Here is a 6,805-nt window from a genome sequence, read left to right on the forward strand (position 1 = left end):
AAATATTTCTTTATGAAATTCAAGAAAGCTCTTCCTCTAGCTTTGACCGTAATGAGCGCTCCATTCCCAACTCTAAGCTTTAAGCCGCCTTTATCCACTTCCTCCCACGATTCAAAAAGTTGTAAAGATTTACAAACATGGTTAGTAGATCAAGAATCAACAATCCAAGCAGATTTATCATTCTCTAAAACACGTGTTTCTAAGATATATTAACTATAATCATTACCTTTGTCTTTCGCTGCTGGAAACTTGGGAAAATCTTGTTTCCAATGTTCATTCTCTTAACAGTGAAAGCATTTACCTTTACCTTTCTTGTTTTTCATTTTCTTCCCCTTAGGCGTCTGTGCACTCATCTTTGCAGGCTCGGGGTTGGTATTTTGTCCACCTTTCCTTTTGTTTCCAGCTTTCAAAGACAAAGCTTGGTTAGCTTCATCCTTAGCTGGATAAGCAGCAACAACAACAGTCTTTTTTTCTCCTCCCTTACTTGGTCCACCCATGATAGACTCGAAAGTCTGAAGCTCGTTCATGAGCTGTGTCAAACCATAGTTGAGTTTATTCATCATATAGTTGGTGGTGAACTGCAGGAAAGCTGGAGAGATAATGTTGAAGATTAAGTCGATTTGAGTCTCCTCATCTATTATGGCTCTATGTAGTTCATCTTCCTGAAAGTAGCTTGTCATCTTGATCGGGTGATCACGAATGTGCTGAGACGGTGCCATCCGAGCATTGTCATATTTATTGGTGGCCTCAAAACAAGTCTGCACAGACTTTGCACCAAACTTGTCTTGGAGACGATCCATGATTTCGTAGACTGTCTCGACATTCTCCATCTTTGTCTTGAGAGTGTCAGTCATACTAGTCAACATGTAGTACCGTGCCTTGTTATTGGCTGCCTTCCAACGCTCATATTTGTCTCTTACAGACTTAGTAGCTCCTTCAGCTGGAACTTCTAGGGATTCCTCAGTCATGATGAACTTGGAATTATCACCAATCAACACTATGTTGATATTCTGCTTCCACTAAAGGAAGTTTTCTCCAGTGAGTTTCTCCATCGAAAGTTGAGAAAGGATGGGAGTAGACACATCCATACTTATAACTACATATTATCAATAAAATAGAAATCAATCACATTTCCTCAATAAAACTTCTATTCGCTCTAATTTCAAGAAATAGCAGAACATATACAATAAATATGTCAGATATGGAAAAAATACAAAAATAATCATATCTCTATTTCTGGAGGATTTTAATTAATCTATGATATTGTTGTCCCAGTTGGCGAAAGTCAAAAAATATCATTAGTTAAATAGAGTTGTAAACTCATTTAATAATTGACACCATTAGTAACAACCTACTATTCGATCAAAATAAGAAAACATAATCTCTTATTTTATGAGCTAGACCCACGGTTTCGATAATCATAGATTTAGTCCTAATAGTCACTGTAGGGATGAGTCTAGTAGAATTTGACCTATAATTGTCTATCTTTCGAAATCTAACCTTGTCAAAATAACTAATGAACACCTTTCGTAGGGGGAAGAATCAAAGCGTCTCGATGTAGAGTCCAAGAACTTTACTTAGCTAAGATAGATAATAGTATGATAGTATTTATAGCATTATCTTTGTTACTGTGGATTTTTGGTTCAGACCGGGAATTATTTGGACACTCATAGTAGTACTTATAGATTTTCTAAGTTTAACCTATAGTTTAAGAATATTAAGTATAACCTAAGGTTTGATTAAAGTGACTCATATTAAGGATTATATTATTATATTATAAGGTTTAGACATCAACCAATAGGATTTTAAGCACATGTTTTGAATGGTAATTAAGGATTAAGATTTTTAAGGATTAAATATAATAAGGAGTAAAGTTTGAATGTTATAGGGTCAGTCAGAAGCTTTGAGTACGTTGAGGGCTTAGTCAAGGCTGTTTACTCCATTCAAACTTAGCTAAAAATGTGTAATTTCGTGTTTAAATATTCAGCGTGTGCCGATATATCGCAGCTATATGGGGCGATATGTCACAGCACGTAGATACGGAAAACACGAAACGATGCACGGTCGCCTCGGGCATACTGGCCCAGGCGATATATCGCCTACGGGGGGCGATATATCGCCTCCTTCAGCATGGATTCAAACTCTTTTGAATTCATTTCAGCCATTCAAACTCCTTCAACAGTCCAGCATCTTGTGAACGAGTCTTCAGCCTCTGCTGAACGATTATTCAAATGATTTTCACCTAAAAAGCCATTATTTTTATTCAAGTAAAATCAAGATATTTTCATTCCCAAACTCTATAAATAGGACCTAGTACCCAGCCATTATTCACCATTTGCTCTAAGTTCAGAAGCTGCTAGTGTTAAGTGAGTGTGAGAGTGTAAACACTTGGTTAGGGAAAAACTATAAGCTTAAACATCATAAGCTTATCAAACACTTTGGGAAGTGAGTTCTATAGTATTTCGGTGAAGGTTAGAGTGATCTTGCAATCTTTGAGGTAAACCCAAAACTCTAGTTCTTTTCTGTATTTTATGTTATTTCTTTTCTCAAAACCTTCTACTCAGTCCCCTAACCTTATTCTTATTTTGGTTAGGGAATCCAAGCTCTTAAGCATATAAGTTGGTAAGTATGTTTTTATGGTTTAGTCTTTCCATCTCTTTCATTTCATCTCCTTTCTTTAGACTCACTCTTTCTTATGGTTTTAGGAGTGTTCCAAAAGTCCCAACTCAGTCCATAATCCCGGTAACTTTGGTAAGGAAAATAGGCTAGAATATATATGTTTATGTTTATGTTATCTTTTGTGTTATGATATGATATGGGTATGTTATGAATATGTTGTGCATGTGTATGTTGTAGGCTTGGGCATATGCCCTATTTGACTAACAAGACCCCAAAAAGATTGTGGGCATAAGCCTATTTAGCTGGTAGGACCCCACTAATCTCATGGGCATAAGCTTGTTTAGTCTATGGGACCCCAAGTAATAATGGCCATTATAATAAGTGAATTATGTGTTATGATATGTCTTTACGTTATTATGAAATTATGTTTATGTTTATGACTATGTGTTAGATTTTCCTTGCTGGGCATTAGGCTCACTCCTTTCTGTTTATGTGCAGGAAATAAGCTTTAGAGGCGGTAAGATTCGTGACGCTTGGAGGATGTGTATCGATGGTGAATGGAGTCAAGGGGCCGAGCGTTATTCGATTCGAGGATGTAGTCTTGTTTATGCTTTTATGGTTTTAAATGTATTTTCCGCATTTTCTATGTAACTCTTTTTAGTTTTTAAGTTATTTTTGTTTTAAAGACAATGGGTACCCATATCCTACTTATTTTATGAAAGTAAACTTTGTTTCTACAAGTTTCTGATAAATTATGGTATTTTCGCAAAAATGTAAGTTTTATGTATAGTTTCGTTAATGGTCCAAAAAAAGTCTAGAGTAGTGGGTCGTTACACTCGAGGCCCCATTAAGTTACTGACCATATTATACCAATGGTGGAGATCGAATATAATTCTTAAAATAAGCTCATTATTAAAATAGTATTCTTATTATTAATTTTCAAAAATTAATGACTATGGTTCTCCAAAAAATTGTAAAATAAAATTTTTAAATCCAAAGTCCTATAATTTTCTATTAATTCTAAAGTGTCACATTGAAACAAATTCAATTAAATTATAATTCATTTGTTGCTAATCAATATTTAGGTTTAACTATTATAATGAACATATACAATTAAGTCTAACTCAGGCAAATGGGCCTTAACAATTAGGCTTGTATGGAGAGGGTTGGGTCGAGTGTGTCGTTTCCACTACTAAGGCTCCCATACTTCCATACAAGGTCCAAAAGACAGGAATTTAAATCTTCGTTTTATTAATTTTTACTAATTGATTAGGCCCACTATAGTCATGTAAAGCAAATGGGTCTTCACAAGTATAACCACCCACAAAAGAGGAATTTAAACTTTACATTTTCTAATGGGCCCAAATAAAACCTATCAATTTTTATGAATGTTTTATTTAGCAAAATCCATATATTAAGCAAACATATGGGTCACTATATGCATATGAGCCCAATTGCAAAAGTAACACATATAATGCAACACAAACATGTTATAATTGGATAGGCCTAATCACGATATTATATGAGCAAGTCTATGAATTTATGCAAAAATACCACAATTTATTTCATTTTAAAAAATACCACAATTAATTTTCTAGAATTTATCCACAATTCGAATTAATTAAATTTTGCAAAAAATAAATAATTCAATTTAAATGAAATTTATCAACAATTAACCAAAGTTAATTTAAATTTCATTTATCAACAATCAACTTAGTTTAGGTCATTTTGAAAAATATTAATTAATTTAAATAGGATTAATCAATAATTAACAAAAGTTAATTTAAATCCCATTTATTAAAAAATATTAGATTAATTGGTTTAAGAAACATGATATTTTAAAAAAATTAATGAGTTATAAATTTTTAAACAAATATCACTAGCTTTTTTTGAAAAAAAAATATCTTAAATAATTAAACAAATTCAAATAATTTAAATATTAAAATCCATAGAATAATTAGATATTAATATCTTCAAATATCGTATTTCAAAAAAAAAATATATCAAGTATTAAAAAATATATTTAATATCAACTTAATTCTAATATTTTAACATATAAAAATATTTAAAATTAATTAGTTAACTTATTTTCAAATTTGAATTTGAATCTTAGTAGAAAATATCTATTTTTTAAATGATCAGGCCACAAAAATATCGAATTTCAAAAAAGATATTTTTAAATAATAGAAAAAATATGATATTTTTGTATTAAACCATTAAAAAATACATTCAAAATTCGAATTTTAAGAAATAATTTATCGCAGGCCACAGCCAGTGAAATGGTGGTCACAGCCAGAGCCCGAAAAATTTAAGAAAAAATTTATCAGAGGTCGCGGCCAGAGTCCGAAAAAAAAATTTAATAAAATTCGGTGTAATTTTTCAATCCAAAAACGTTATCTAAATCATTTTTACCATGTTTTATATCAAATAAAGCATTTATAAAAATTAATTGCATAGAAAACACAACAAAATAACCCAAATTTGCTAATAATCACATAAGAATCAATATATTTCATAAAAAACATGAAATTCATCCAATTATTCAACACATCAAATAATTTAATTTTTACCATGTTCATGCATGAAAATAAAGATTAACAAAGCTCTAAGGCCAGTTGTTGGGAAAACTTATAAAATATCTTAATTATTTTCAAGTAAATCATATATTAAACACATTAATATAAGACAACCTAAAACATGTTTCTACAACTGAATTTAAACAGAGATAATGATAAGAACACTTACATTATACGCAGTGGAATGTATTAGTCATTCCTTCAGTTTCTCTAACCCATGAATCCTTTCTGTCGCAGGCTATCACCATGAAACTGAATCAATCTTCAAATTTCTTCACAGTCTTCCAAAGTATCCTTAGAATCACCTAGACTATAGTGGGCAATTCTCAACACATGAGATATATACAAAGAGAAGAATAATATAAGAGAATGTTGAGACTTAGAAAATGACTTATGCTGTAGAGAGAATCTAAAACCTAAAGCATCAAGAATAAATCTGATCTTCTAAAAAATAAGTTATTTCAACTCTTACTTAGCATTCATTTTATAGGCTCAATTATGTCATTTATTTTAATTAAAAATATCAGTAAAATAATAGATAATTTCAGCCATTAGGTCGAAATTATCATGGGCATTAAGCCTGTGAAATTTCTCATTTAATTATAAGCTCGTTGGACTTAAAATAAAGACCTGTATTGTTTTCTATTGATTAATTAATTAAATAATTATATAAATCATTTATCAAATTAATTATTTATAATTTGAACCTTGATTGAAATTTATTTATTAATTTAGACACCAATTTGTCTTAATTAATAAATCTTCCCTAAAATCTCTTTTCTTCTCTAAATTGTATAACTCCGTGAAACTATCCAAAATTGACTTGGTCAACTTTGATAATTCAAATTGATAATTAAATCAATTAATTGAGACTATCTAGATGATTTTATCCAACGTACAGTGGGGACCATGGGCCTATGAAATAAGGCTCCAATAAGTTATCATAAATTTAACAAATAACTAACTTATTAATTCCTCGTAACTCCACTAAAGACTCAGAATTACACTCTTGAATTCATAGAACGCTCTATAACAAATATAGTGTTGGAAAAACTTATACAGAATCTTATTTATTTTCATGTAAATCTTATATTAAACATATTAATATAAGAAAACCTAAAACATGTTTCTAAAATTGAATTCAAACAGAAATAATGATAAGAACACTTACATTATACGCAGCGGAATGATAGAGTCCTTCCTTCAGTTTCTCTAACCCTTGTATCTTTTCTGTCGCAGAGTATTACAAAGAAACTAAAACACTCTTCAATTTTCTTCAGAGCCTTCCAAAGTATCCTTAAAATCACCTAGACTAGGGTGGACAATTCTCAACATATGAGATAGATATAGAGAGAAGAAGAGAAAAGAACAATGAGGCTTAGAAAATGACTTATGTTTGTATATAGAATCTAAAACCTTCATGATCTTCTCAGAAACTTGTGTATGTTATCTCTCACTTAGCACTCCTTTTATAGACTCAATTAGATCATTTAATTTAATTAAAAAATCAATAAAATATTAGATAATATCAGCCCTAGGTCAAAATTATCATGGGCTTTAGGCCCATGAAATTTTCCATTTAATTATAAGCATATTGGACTTAAAATCAA

Source organism: Humulus lupulus, chromosome 6 (assembly GCF_963169125.1).
Source record: "Humulus lupulus chromosome 6, drHumLupu1.1, whole genome shotgun sequence".
In the NCBI taxonomy this organism is placed as follows: Eukaryota; Viridiplantae; Streptophyta; class Magnoliopsida; order Rosales; family Cannabaceae; genus Humulus; species Humulus lupulus.